The 13,642-nt window shown below is 50.1% G+C and overlaps 7 non-coding genes across 7 annotated transcripts; all 7 read right to left on the bottom strand.

Moving 5' to 3' along the window:
- Window positions 1–866: 866 nt before the first annotated feature.
- On the bottom strand, window positions 867–938 carry TRNAG-UCC (transfer RNA glycine (anticodon UCC)). The gene has a single exon. It is a non-coding gene; the product is annotated as a tRNA-Gly (tRNA).
- Window positions 939–3,415: 2,477 nt separating this feature from the next.
- On the bottom strand, window positions 3,416–3,487 carry TRNAG-UCC (transfer RNA glycine (anticodon UCC)). The gene has a single exon. It is a non-coding gene; the product is annotated as a tRNA-Gly (tRNA).
- Window positions 3,488–4,672: 1,185 nt separating this feature from the next.
- Window positions 4,673–4,744, bottom strand: TRNAG-UCC (transfer RNA glycine (anticodon UCC)). The gene has a single exon. It is a non-coding gene; the product is annotated as a tRNA-Gly (tRNA).
- A 2,442-nt stretch (window positions 4,745–7,186) lies between these two features.
- Window positions 7,187–7,258, bottom strand: TRNAG-UCC (transfer RNA glycine (anticodon UCC)). The gene has a single exon. It is a non-coding gene; the product is annotated as a tRNA-Gly (tRNA).
- A 1,185-nt stretch (window positions 7,259–8,443) lies between these two features.
- TRNAG-UCC (transfer RNA glycine (anticodon UCC)) lies at window positions 8,444–8,515 on the bottom strand. Its single transcript has one exon. It is a non-coding gene; the product is annotated as a tRNA-Gly (tRNA).
- Window positions 8,516–10,992: 2,477 nt separating this feature from the next.
- TRNAG-UCC (transfer RNA glycine (anticodon UCC)) lies at window positions 10,993–11,064 on the bottom strand. Its single transcript has one exon. It is a non-coding gene; the product is annotated as a tRNA-Gly (tRNA).
- Window positions 11,065–12,249: 1,185 nt separating this feature from the next.
- TRNAG-UCC (transfer RNA glycine (anticodon UCC)) lies at window positions 12,250–12,321 on the bottom strand. The gene has a single exon. It is a non-coding gene; the product is annotated as a tRNA-Gly (tRNA).
- Window positions 12,322–13,642: the final 1,321 nt, after the last annotated feature.

Raw genomic sequence — 13,642 nt, 5'->3', positions numbered from 1 at the left:
TTTGAAAAAAGTTAGCAGAGGATGGTTTCGATCCATCGACCTCTGGGTTATGGGCCCAGCACGCTTCCGCTGCGCCACTCTGCTGGTTGGAGAACAAGAGCTTTTCTGGGCTTTTACAGCCTACAAACCGACAACCCTAGACCCAGTTTCGAGTGAAGCGGGCAGTAGGCCTTACAAAGCCAAACAACCTGCAACCACGCACTCCCATCCCATGGCCTTTTGCAGACAGGCCTCATTTCTCTAGCTCACACCCTAACTGCCAACACCCCTTCCCCTTCTCTCTCTGTCTCTCTCTCTCTGTCTCTCTCTCTCATTCTCTCTCTCTCGCAAATAGATACTTTACTTCCCAGGTGCAACAAAACAAGCCTTCTCGAGCTGGCAGATATGGGAAGGAAGGAAGGAAGGGCCAGTTTGGAAACTCAACTCAATTACCATAAATCCCCTGCTAAGGGTTATGGGAGGGAGGAATGAAGGAACTTTGCTTCAGGGAAAGGGCTGCTGCTGCTTCAGCATGTGAGGAGCGCAGCCACACGTTTCACCTTCTTCAGTATGTTGGTTTACAGGATGAGAGAGATCCTGAAACCTCACTCTAATAGGCTGAGGTGCTGTGCTCGGTGGCCTGCTGGGACCAAGGCCCGTCAGGGCAAGGCGAATAGGCCTTTGTCAGGCCTTCGTCAGGGCTTTGTCGGGGAGGGGCCAGGAGCCCTGCTCGCTTCAATCCCCTCACCGATAGACAGTTGCAGAAACTAGGATGCAAGAACCTTTCCTGGATGGGGTTTTGATTTTCACGAAAAGTGTGTCAGCTTTGCTTTCAGCATGAGTCTGATTTCCAAAAAATGCATTTTGAACAATTTAAAGATTTGATCTGCGTTGGCCGGGAATCGAACCCGGGTCAACTGCTTGGAAGGCAGCTATGCTCACCACTATACCACCAACGCCTGAATGTCTGGGCTTTCTGATGGAGCGGCATTTAGAAATAAGAATAAGTCATTGGCTGGGAATGAAAAAAGCTTGCGTTTGACGCAGAAGCAGTTTGCATCATGAGGTCTTGCCGGTCAGCCCAACATTTCCCCGGGACCCCTTAAAAAAGGAGCTTGGTTTTAAGTTTGGTTTGATTGAACAGTGCATTTTGTTGGCTGGGCTGGGACCCTCTCCTATTTAGCGCAAGAGTGGAACGAGGCAGCAAGTTCAAGGAATGACATTGCATCCAGGCACTAACAGCTCTTTGTGCCCTAATGCCATGACACAAAAACATAATTTGAAAAAAGTTAGCAGAGGATGGTTTCGATCCATCGACCTCTGGGTTATGGGCCCAGCACGCTTCCGCTGCGCCACTCTGCTGGTTGGAGAACAAAAGCTTTTCTGGGCTTTTACAGCCTACAAACCGACAACCCTAGACCCATTTTCGAGTGAAGCGGGCAGTAGGCCTTACAAAGCCAAACAACCTGCAACCACGCACTCCCATCCCATGGCCTTTTGCAGACAGGCCTCATTTCTCTAGCTCACACCCTAACTGCCAACACCCCTTCCCCTTCTCTCTCTGTCTCTCTCTCTCTGTCTCTCTCTCTCATTCTCTCTCTCTCGCAAATAGATACTTTACTTCCCAGGTGCAACAAAACAAGCCTTCTCGAGCTGGCAGATATGGGAAGGAAGGAAGGAAGGGCCAGTTTGGAAACTCAACTCAATTACCATAAATCCCCTGCTAAGGGTTATGGGAGGGAGGAATGAAGGAACTTTGCTTCAGGGAAAGGGCTGCTGCTGCTTCAGCATGTGAGGAGCGCAGCCACACGTTTCACCTTCTTCAGTATGTTGGTTTACAGGATGAGAGAGATCCTGAAACCTCACTCTAATAGGCTGAGGTGCTGTGCTCGGTGGCCTGCTGGGACCAAGGCCCGTCAGGGCAAGGCCCGGCCCGTCAGGGCAAGGCCCGTCAGGGCAAGGCGAATAGGCCTTTGTCAGGCCTTCGTCAGGGCTTTGTCGGGGAGGGGCCAGGAGCCCTGCTCGCTTCAATCCCCTCACCGATAGACAGTTGCAGAAACTAGGATGCAAGAACCTTTCCTGGATGGGGTTTTGATTTTCACGAAAAGTGTGTCAGCTTTGCTTTCAGCATGAGTCTGATTTCCAAAAAATTCATTTTGAACAATTTAAAGATTTGATCTGCGTTGGCCGGGAATCGAACCCAGGTCAACTGCTTGGAAGGCAGCTATGCTCACCACTATACCACCAACGCCTGCCTGTCTGGGCTATCTGATGGAGCGGCCCTTAGAAATAAGAATAAGTCATTGGCTGGGAATGAAAAAAGCTTGCGTTTGACGCAGAAGCAGTTCGCATCATGAGGTCTTGCCGGTCAGCCCAACATTTCCCCGGGACCCCTTAAAAAAGGAGCTTGGTTTTAAGTTTGGTTTGATTGAACAGTACATTTTGTTGGCTGGGCTGGGACCCTCTCCTATTTAGCGCAAGAGTGGAACGAGGCAGCAAGTTCAAGGAATGACATTGCATCCAGGCACTTACAGCTCTTTGTGCCCTAATGCCATGACACAAAAACATAATTTGAAAAAAGTTAGCAGAGGATGGTTTCGATCCATCGACCTCTGGGTTATGGGCCCAGCACGCTTCCGCTGCGCCACTCTGCTGGTTGGAGAACAAGAGCTTTTCTGGGCTTTTACAGCCTACAAACCGACAACCCTAGACCCAGTTTCGAGTGAAGCGGGCAGTAGGCCTTACAAAGCCAAACAACCTGCAACCACGCACTCCCATCCCATGGCCTTTTGCAGACAGGCCTCATTTCTCTAGCTCACACCCTAACTGCCAACACCCCTTCCCCTTCTCTCTCTGTCTCTCTCTCTCTGTCTCTCTCTCTCATTCTCTCTCTCTCGCAAATAGATACTTTACTTCCCAGGTGCAACAAAACAAGCCTTCTCGAGCTGGCAGATATGGGAAGGAAGGAAGGAAGGGCCAGTTTGGAAACTCAACTCAATTACCATAAATCCCCTGCTAAGGGTTATGGGAGGGAGGAATGAAGGAACTTTGCTTCAGGGAAAGGGCTGCTGCTGCTTCAGCATGTGAGGAGCGCAGCCACACGTTTCACCTTCTTCAGTATGTTGGTTTACAGGATGAGAGAGATCCTGAAACCTCACTCTAATAGGCTGAGGTGCTGTGCTCGGTGGCCTGCTGGGACCAAGGCCCGTCAGGGCAAGGCGAATAGGCCTTTGTCAGGCCTTCGTCAGGGCTTTGTCGGGGAGGGGCCAGGAGCCCTGCTCGCTTCAATCCCCTCACCGATAGACAGTTGCAGAAACTAGGATGCAAGAACCTTTCCTGGATGGGGTTTTGATTTTCACGAAAAGTGTGTCAGCTTTGCTTTCAGCATGAGTCTGATTTCCAAAAAATGCATTTTGAACAATTTAAAGATTTGATCTGCGTTGGCCGGGAATCGAACCCGGGTCAACTGCTTGGAAGGCAGCTATGCTCACCACTATACCACCAACGCCTGCCTGTCTGGGCTATCTGATGGAGCGGCCTTTAGAAATAAGAATAAGTCATTGGCTGGGATTGAAAAAAGCTTGCGTTTGACGCAGAAGCAGTTTGCATCATGAGGTCTTGCCGGTCAGCCCAACATTTCCCCGGGACCCCTTAAAAAAGGAGCTTGGTTTTAAGTTTGGTTTGATTGAACAGTGCATTTTGTTGGCTGGGCTGGGACCCTCTCCTATTTAGCGCAAGAGTGGAACGAGGCAGCAAGTTCAAGGAATGACATTGCATCCAGGCACTTACAGCTCTTTGTGCCCTAATGCCATGACACAAAAACATAATTTGAAAAAAGTTAGCAGAGGATGGTTTCGATCCATCGACCTCTGGGTTATGGGCCCAGCACGCTTCCGCTGCGCCACTCTGCTGGTTGGAGAACAAAAGCTTTTCTGGGCTTTTACAGCCTACAAACCGACAACCCTAGACCCATTTTCGAGTGAAGCGGGCAGTAGGCCTTACAAAGCCAAACAACCTGCAACCACGCACTCCCATCCCATGGCCTTTTGCAGACAGGCCTCATTTCTCTAGCTCACACCCTAACTGCCAACACCCCTTCCCCTTCTCTCTCTGTCTCTCTCTCTCTGTCTCTCTCTCTCATTCTCTCTCTCTCGCAAATAGATACTTTACTTCCCAGGTGCAACAAAACAAGCCTTCTCGAGCTGGCAGATATGGGAAGGAAGGAAGGAAGGGCCAGTTTGGAAACTCAACTCAATTACCATAAATCCCCTGCTAAGGGTTATGGGAGGGAGGAATGAAGGAACTTTGCTTCAGGGAAAGGGCTGCTGCTGCTTCAGCATGTGAGGAGCGCAGCCACACGTTTCACCTTCTTCAGTATGTTGGTTTACAGGATGAGAGAGATCCTGAAACCTCACTCTAATAGGCTGAGGTGCTGTGCTCGGTGGCCTGCTGGGACCAAGGCCCGTCAGGGCAAGGCGAATAGGCCTTTGTCAGGCCTTCGTCAGGGCTTTGTCGGGGAGGGGCCAGGAGCCCTGCTCGCTTCAATCCCCTCACCGATAGACAGTTGCAGAAACTAGGATGCAAGAACCTTTCCTGGATGGGGTTTTGATTTTCACGAAAAGTGTGTCAGCTTTGCTTTCAGCATGAGTCTGATTTCCAAAAAATGCATTTTGAACAATTTAAAGATTTGATCTGCGTTGGCCGGGAATCGAACCCGGGTCAACTGCTTGGAAGGCAGCTATGCTCACCACTATACCACCAACGCCTGCCTGTCTGGGCTATCTGATGGAGCGGCCCTTAGAAATAAGAATAAGTCATTGGCTGGGAATGAAAAAAGCTTGCGTTTGACGCAGAAGCAGTTCGCATCATGAGGTCTTGCCGGTCAGCCCAACATTTCCCCGGGACCCCTTAAAAAAGGAGCTTGGTTTTAAGTTTGGTTTGATTGAACAGTACATTTTGTTGGCTGGGCTGGGACCCTCTCCTATTTAGCGCAAGAGTGGAACGAGGCAGCAAGTTCAAGGAATGACATTGCATCCAGGCACTTACAGCTCTTTGTGCCCTAATGCCATGACACAAAAACATAATTTGAAAAAAGTTAGCAGAGGATGGTTTCGATCCATCGACCTCTGGGTTATGGGCCCAGCACGCTTCCGCTGCGCCACTCTGCTGGTTGGAGAACAAGAGCTTTTCTGGGCTTTTACAGCCTACAAACCGACAACCCTAGACCCAGTTTCGAGTGAAGCGGGCAGTAGGCCTTACAAAGCCAAACAACCTGCAACCACGCACTCCCATCCCATGGCCTTTTGCAGACAGGCCTCATTTCTCTAGCTCACACCCTAACTGCCAACACCCCTTCCCCTTCTCTCTCTGTCTCTCTCTCTCTGTCTCTCTCTCTCATTCTCTCTCTCTCGCAAATAGATACTTTACTTCCCAGGTGCAACAAAACAAGCCTTCTCGAGCTGGCAGATATGGGAAGGAAGGAAGGAAGGGCCAGTTTGGAAACTCAACTCAATTACCATAAATCCCCTGCTAAGGGTTATGGGAGGGAGGAATGAAGGAACTTTGCTTCAGGGAAAGGGCTGCTGCTGCTTCAGCATGTGAGGAGCGCAGCCACACGTTTCACCTTCTTCAGTATGTTGGTTTACAGGATGAGAGAGATCCTGAAACCTCACTCTAATAGGCTGAGGTGCTGTGCTCGGTGGCCTGCTGGGACCAAGGCCCGTCAGGGCAAGGCGAATAGGCCTTTGTCAGGCCTTCGTCAGGGCTTTGTCGGGGAGGGGCCAGGAGCCCTGCTCGCTTCAATCCCCTCACCGATAGACAGTTGCAGAAACTAGGATGCAAGAACCTTTCCTGGATGGGGTTTTGATTTTCACGAAAAGTGTGTCAGCTTTGCTTTCAGCATGAGTCTGATTTCCAAAAAATGCATTTTGAACAATTTAAAGATTTGATCTGCGTTGGCCGTGAATCGAACCCGGGTCAACTGCTTGGAAGGCAGCTATGCTCACCACTATACCACCAACGCCTGCCTGTCTGGGCTATCTGATGGAGCGGCCTTTAGAAATAAGAATAAGTCATTGGCTGGGAATGAAAAAAGCTTGCGTTTGACGCAGAAGCAGTTCGCATCATGAGGTCTTGCCGGTCAGCCCAACATTTCCCCGGGACCCCTTAAAAAAGGAGCTTGGTTTTAAGTTTGGTTTGATTGAACAGTGCATTTTGTTGGCTGGGCTGGGACCCTCTCCTATTTAGCGCAAGAGTGGAACGAGGCAGCAAGTTCAAGGAATGACATTGCATCCAGGCACTTACAGCTCTTTGTGCCCTAATGCCATGACACAAAAACATAATTTGAAAAAAGTTAGCAGAGGATGGTTTCGATCCATCGACCTCTGGGTTATGGGCCCAGCACGCTTCCGCTGCGCCACTCTGCTGGTTGGAGAACAAGAGCTTTTCTGGGCTTTTACAGCCTACAAACCGACAACCCTAGACCCAGTTTCGAGTGAAGCGGGCAGTAGGCCTTACAAAGCCAAACAACCTGCAACCACGCACTCCCATCCCATGGCCTTTTGCAGACAGGCCTCATTTCTCTAGCTCACACCCTAACTGCCAACACCCCTTCCCCTTCTCTCTCTGTCTCTCTCTCTCTGTCTCTCTCTCTCATTCTCTCTCTCTCGCAAATAGATACTTTACTTCCCAGGTGCAACAAAACAAGCCTTCTCGAGCTGGCAGATATGGGAAGGAAGGAAGGAAGGGCCAGTTTGGAAACTCAACTCAATTACCATAAATCCCCTGCTAAGGGTTATGGGAGGGAGGAATGAAGGAACTTTGCTTCAGGGAAAGGGCTGCTGCTGCTTCAGCATGTGAGGAGCGCAGCCACACGTTTCACCTTCTTCAGTATGTTGGTTTACAGGATGAGAGAGATCCTGAAACCTCACTCTAATAGGCTGAGGTGCTGTGCTCGGTGGCCTGCTGGGACCAAGGCCCGTCAGGGCAAGGCGAATAGGCCTTTGTCAGGCCTTCGTCAGGGCTTTGTCGGGGAGGGGCCAGGAGCCCTGCTCGCTTCAATCCCCTCACCGATAGACAGTTGCAGAAACTAGGATGCAAGAACCTTTCCTGGATGGGGTTTTGATTTTCACGAAAAGTGTGTCAGCTTTGCTTTCAGCATGAGTCTGATTTCCAAAAAATGCATTTTGAACAATTTAAAGATTTGATCTGCGTTGGCCGGGAATCGAACCCGGGTCAACTGCTTGGAAGGCAGCTATGCTCACCACTATACCACCAACGCCTGCCTGTCTGGGCTATCTGATGGAGCGGCCCTTAGAAATAAGAATAAGTCATTGGCTGGGAATGAAAAAAGCTTGCGTTTGACGCAGAAGCAGTTCGCATCATGAGGTCTTGCCGGTCAGCCCAACATTTCCCCGGGACCCCTTAAAAAAGGAGCTTGGTTTTAAGTTTGGTTTGATTGAACAGTACATTTTGTTGGCTGGGCTGGGACCCTCTCCTATTTAGCGCAAGAGTGGAACGAGGCAGCAAGTTCAAGGAATGACATTGCATCCAGGCACTTACAGCTCTTTGTGCCCTAATGCCATGACACAAAAACATAATTTGAAAAAAGTTAGCAGAGGATGGTTTCGATCCATCGACCTCTGGGTTATGGGCCCAGCACGCTTCCGCTGCGCCACTCTGCTGGTTGGAGAACAAGAGCTTTTCTGGGCTTTTACAGCCTACAAACCGACAACCCTAGACCCAGTTTCGAGTGAAGCGGGCAGTAGGCCTTACAAAGCCAAACAACCTGCAACCACGCACTCCCATCCCATGGCCTTTTGCAGACAGGCCTCATTTCTCTAGCTCACACCCTAACTGCCAACACCCCTTCCCCTTCTCTCTCTGTCTCTCTCTCTCTGTCTCTCTCTCTCATTCTCTCTCTCTCGCAAATAGATACTTTACTTCCCAGGTGCAACAAAACAAGCCTTCTCGAGCTGGCAGATATGGGAAGGAAGGAAGGAAGGGCCAGTTTGGAAACTCAACTCAATTACCATAAATCCCCTGCTAAGGGTTATGGGAGGGAGGAATGAAGGAACTTTGCTTCAGGGAAAGGGCTGCTGCTGCTTCAGCATGTGAGGAGCGCAGCCACACGTTTCACCTTCTTCAGTATGTTGGTTTACAGGATGAGAGAGATCCTGAAACCTCACTCTAATAGGCTGAGGTGCTGTGCTCGGTGGCCTGCTGGGACCAAGGCCCGTCAGGGCAAGGCGAATAGGCCTTTGTCAGGCCTTCGTCAGGGCTTTGTCGGGGAGGGGCCAGGAGCCCTGCTCGCTTCAATCCCCTCACCGATAGACAGTTGCAGAAACTAGGATGCAAGAACCTTTCCTGGATGGGGTTTTGATTTTCACGAAAAGTGTGTCAGCTTTGCTTTCAGCATGAGTCTGATTTCCAAAAAATGCATTTTGAACAATTTAAAGATTTGATCTGCGTTGGCCGGGAATCGAACCCGGGTCAACTGCTTGGAAGGCAGCTATGCTCACCACTATACCACCAACGCCTGCCTGTCTGGGCTTTCTGATGGAGCGGCCTTTAGAAATAAGAATAAGTCATTGGCTGGGAATGAAAAAAGCTTGCGTTTGACGCAGAAGCAGTTTGCATCATGAGGTCTTGCCGGTCAGCCCAACATTTCCCCGGGACCCCTTAAAAAAGGAGCTTGGTTTTAAGTTTGGTTTGATTGAACAGTGCATTTTGTTGGCTGGGCTGGGACCCTCTCCTATTTAGCGCAAGAGTGGAACGAGGCAGCAAGTTCAAGGAATGACATTGCATCCAGGCACTAACAGCTCTTTGTGCCCTAATGCCATGACACAAAAACATAATTTGAAAAAAGTTAGCAGAGGATGGTTTCGATCCATCGACCTCTGGGTTATGGGCCCAGCACGCTTCCGCTGCGCCACTCTGCTGGTTGGAGAACAAAAGCTTTTCTGGGCTTTTACAGCCTACAAACCGACAACCCTAGACCCATTTTCGAGTGAAGCGGGCAGTAGGCCTTACAAAGCCAAACAACCTGCAACCACGCACTCCCATCCCATGGCCTTTTGCAGACAGGCCTCATTTCTCTAGCTCACACCCTAACTGCCAACACCCCTTCCCCTTCTCTCTCTGTCTCTCTCTCTCTGTCTCTCTCTCTCATTCTCTCTCTCTCGCAAATAGATACTTTACTTCCCAGGTGCAACAAAACAAGCCTTCTCGAGCTGGCAGATATGGGAAGGAAGGAAGGAAGGGCCAGTTTGGAAACTCAACTCAATTACCATAAATCCCCTGCTAAGGGTTATGGGAGGGAGGAATGAAGGAACTTTGCTTCAGGGAAAGGGCTGCTGCTGCTTCAGCATGTGAGGAGCGCAGCCACACGTTTCACCTTCTTCAGTATGTTGGTTTACAGGATGAGAGAGATCCTGAAACCTCACTCTAATAGGCTGAGGTGCTATGCTCGGTGGCCTGCTGGGACCAAGGCCCGTCAGGGCAAGGCCCGGCCCGTCAGGGCAAGGCCCGTCAGGGCAAGGCGAATAGGCCTTTGTCAGGCCTTCGTCAGGGCTTTGTCGGGGAGGGGCCAGGAGCCCTGCTCGCTTCAATCCCCTCACCGATAGACAGTTGCAGAAACTAGGATGCAAGAACCTTTCCTGGATGGGGTTTTGATTTTCACGAAAAGTGTGTCAGCTTTGCTTTCAGCATGAGTCTGATTTCCAAAAAATTCATTTTGAACAATTTAAAGATTTGATCTGCGTTGGCCGGGAATCGAACCCAGGTCAACTGCTTGGAAGGCAGCTATGCTCACCACTATACCACCAACGCCTGCCTGTCTGGGCTATCTGATGGAGCGGCCCTTAGAAATAAGAATAAGTCATTGGCTGGGAATGAAAAAAGCTTGCGTTTGACGCAGAAGCAGTTCGCATCATGAGGTCTTGCCGGTCAGCCCAACATTTCCCCGGGACCCCTTAAAAAAGGAGCTTGGTTTTAAGTTTGGTTTGATTGAACAGTACATTTTGTTGGCTGGGCTGGGACCCTCTCCTATTTAGCGCAAGAGTGGAACGAGGCAGCAAGTTCAAGGAATGACATTGCATCCAGGCACTTACAGCTCTTTGTGCCCTAATGCCATGACACAAAAACATAATTTGAAAAAAGTTAGCAGAGGATGGTTTCGATCCATCGACCTCTGGGTTATGGGCCCAGCACGCTTCCGCTGCGCCACTCTGCTGGTTGGAGAACAAGAGCTTTTCTGGGCTTTTACAGCCTACAAACCGACAACCCTAGACCCAGTTTCGAGTGAAGCGGGCAGTAGGCCTTACAAAGCCAAACAACCTGCAACCACGCACTCCCATCCCATGGCCTTTTGCAGGCAGGCCTCATTTCTCTAGCTCACACCCTAACTGCCAACACCCCTACCCCTTCTCTCTCTGTCTCTCTCTCTCTGTCTCTCTCTCTCATTCTCTCTCTCTCGCAAATAGATACTTTACTTCCCAGGTGCAACAAAACAAGCCTTCTCGAGCTGGCAGATATGGGAAGGAAGGAAGGAAGGGCCAGTTTGGAAACTCAACTCAATTACCATAAATCCCCTGCTAAGGGTTATGGGAGGGAGGAATGAAGGAACTTTGCTTCAGGGAAAGGGCTGCTGCTGCTTCAGCATGTGAGGAGCGCAGCCACACGTTTCACCTTCTTCAGTATGTTGGTTTACAGGATGAGAGAGATCCTGAAACCTCACTCTAATAGGCTGAGGTGCTGTGCTCGGTGGCCTGCTGGGACCAAGGCCCGTCAGGGCAAGGCGAATAGGCCTTTGTCAGGCCTTCGTCAGGGCTTTGTCGGGGAGGGGCCAGGAGCCCTGCTCGCTTCAATCCCCTCACCGATAGACAGTTGCAGAAACTAGGATGCAAGAACCTTTCCTGGATGGGGTTTTGATTTTCACGAAAAGTGTGTCAGCTTTGCTTTCAGCATGAGTCTGATTTCCAAAAAATGCATTTTGAACAATTTAAAGATTTGATCTGCGTTGGCCGGGAATCGAACCCGGGTCAACTGCTTGGAAGGCAGCTATGCTCACCACTATACCACCAACGCCTGCCTGTCTGGGCTATCTGATGGAGCGGCCTTTAGAAATAAGAATAAGTCATTGGCTGGGAATGAAAAAAGCTTGCGTTTGACGCAGAAGCAGTTTGCATCATGAGGTCTTGCCGGTCAGCCCAACATTTCCCCGGGACCCCTTAAAAAAGGAGCTTGGTTTTAAGTTTGGTTTGATTGAACAGTGCATTTTGTTGGCTGGGCTGGGACCCTCTCCTATTTAGCGCAAGAGTGGAACGAGGCAGCAAGTTCAAGGAATGACATTGCATCCAGGCACTTACAGCTCTTTGTGCCCTAATGCCATGACACAAAAACATAATTTGAAAAAAGTTAGCAGAGGATGGTTTCGATCCATCGACCTCTGGGTTATGGGCCCAGCACGCTTCCGCTGCGCCACTCTGCTGGTTGGAGAACAAAAGCTTTTCTGGGCTTTTACAGCCTACAAACCGACAACCCTAGACCCATTTTCGAGTGAAGCGGGCAGTAGGCCTTACAAAGCCAAACAACCTGCAACCACGCACTCCCATCCCATGGCCTTTTGCAGACAGGCCTCATTTCTCTAGCTCACACCCTAACTGCCAACACCCCTTCCCCTTCTCTCTCTGTCTCTCTCTCTCTGTCTCTCTCTCTCATTCTCTCTCTCTCGCAAATAGATACTTTACTTCCCAGGTGCAACAAAACAAGCCTTCTCGAGCTGGCAGATATGGGAAGGAAGGAAGGAAGGGCCAGTTTGGAAACTCAACTCAATTACCATAAATCCCCTGCTAAGGGTTATGGGAGGGAGGAATGAAGGAACTTTGCTTCAGGGAAAGGGCTGCTGCTGCTTCAGCATGTGAGGAGCGCAGCCACACGTTTCACCTTCTTCAGTATGTTGGTTTACAGGATGAGAGAGATCCTGAAACCTCACTCTAATAGGCTGAGGTGCTGTGCTCGGTGGCCTGCTGGGACCAAGGCCCGTCAGGGCAAGGCGAATAGGCCTTTGTCAGGCCTTCGTCAGGGCTTTGTCGGGGAGGGGCCAGGAGCCCTGCTCGCTTCAATCCCCTCACCGATAGACAGTTGCAGAAACTAGGATGCAAGAACCTTTCCTGGATGGGGTTTTGATTTTCACGAAAAGTGTGTCAGCTTTGCTTTCAGCATGAGTCTGATTTCCAAAAAATGCATTTTGAACAATTTAAAGATTTGATCTGCGTTGGCCGGGAATCGAACCCGGGTCAACTGCTTGGAAGGCAGCTATGCTCACCACTATACCACCAACGCCTGCCTGTCTGGGCTATCTGATGGAGCGGCCTTTAGAAATAAGAATAAGTCATTGGCTGGGAATGAAAAAAGCTTGCGTTTGACGCAGAAGCAGTTCGCATCATGAGGTCTTGCCGGTCAGCCCAACATTTCCCCGGGACCCCTTAAAAAAGGAGCTTGGTTTTAAGTTTGGTTTGATTGAACAGTACATTTTGTTGGCTGGGCTGGGACCCTCTCCTATTTAGCGCAAGAGTGGAACGAGGCAGCAAGTTCAAGGAATGACATTGCATCCAGGCACTTACAGCTCTTTGTGCCCTAATGCCATGACACAAAAACATAATTTGAAAAAAGTTAGCAGAGGATGGTTTCGATCCATCGACCTCTGGGTTATGGGCCCAGCACGCTTCCGCTGCGCCACTCTGCTGGTTGGAGAACAAGAGCTTTTCTGGGCTTTTACAGCCTACAAACCGACAACCCTAGACCCAGTTTCGAGTGAAGCGGGCAGTAGGCCTTACAAAGCCAAACAACCTGCAACCACGCACTCCCATCCCATGGCCTTTTGCAGACAGGCCTCATTTCTCTAGCTCACACCCTAACTGCCAACACCCCTTCCCCTTCTCTCTCTGTCTCTCTCTCTCTGTCTCTCTCTCTCATTCTCTCTCTCTCGCAAATAGATACTTTACTTCCCAGGTGCAACAAAACAAGCCTTCTCGAGCTGGCAGATATGGGAAGGAAGGAAGGAAGGGCCAGTTTGGAAACTCAACTCAATTACCATAAATCCCCTGCTAAGGGTTATGGGAGGGAGGAATGAAGGAACTTTGCTTCAGGGAAAGGGCTGCTGCTGCTTCAGCATGTGAGGAGCGCAGCCACACGTTTCACCTTCTTCAGTATGTTGGTTTACAGGATGAGAGAGATCCTGAAACCTCACTCTAATAGGCTGAGGTGCTGTGCTCGGTGGCCTGCTGGGACCAAGGCTCGTCAGGGCAAGGCGAATAGGCCTTTGTCAGGCCTTCGTCAGGGCTTTGTCGGGGAGGGGCCAGGAGCCCTGCTCGCTTCAATCCCCTCACCGATAGACAGTTGCAGAAACTAGGATGCAAGAACCTTTCCTGGATGGGGTTTTGATTTTCACGAAAAGTGTGTCAGCTTTGCTTTCAGCATGAGTCTGATTTCCAAAAAATGCATTTTGAACAATTTAAAGATTTGATCTGCGTTGGCCGGGAATAGAACCCGGGTCAACTGCTTGGAAGGCAGCTATGCTCACCACTATACCACCAACGCCTGCCTGTCTGGGCTATCTGATGGAGCGGCCCTTAGAAATAAGAATAAGTCATTGGCTGGGAAT

The sequence above is a fragment of the Ambystoma mexicanum genome, chromosome 6q (genome assembly GCF_040938575.1).
Source record: "Ambystoma mexicanum isolate Mex_15411 chromosome 6q, UKY_AmexF1_1, whole genome shotgun sequence".
In the NCBI taxonomy this organism is placed as follows: Eukaryota; Metazoa; Chordata; class Amphibia; order Caudata; family Ambystomatidae; genus Ambystoma; species Ambystoma mexicanum.
The sequence above is the reverse complement of the archived record's forward strand: the minus strand, read 5'-3'. Positions and strand labels throughout refer to the sequence as shown.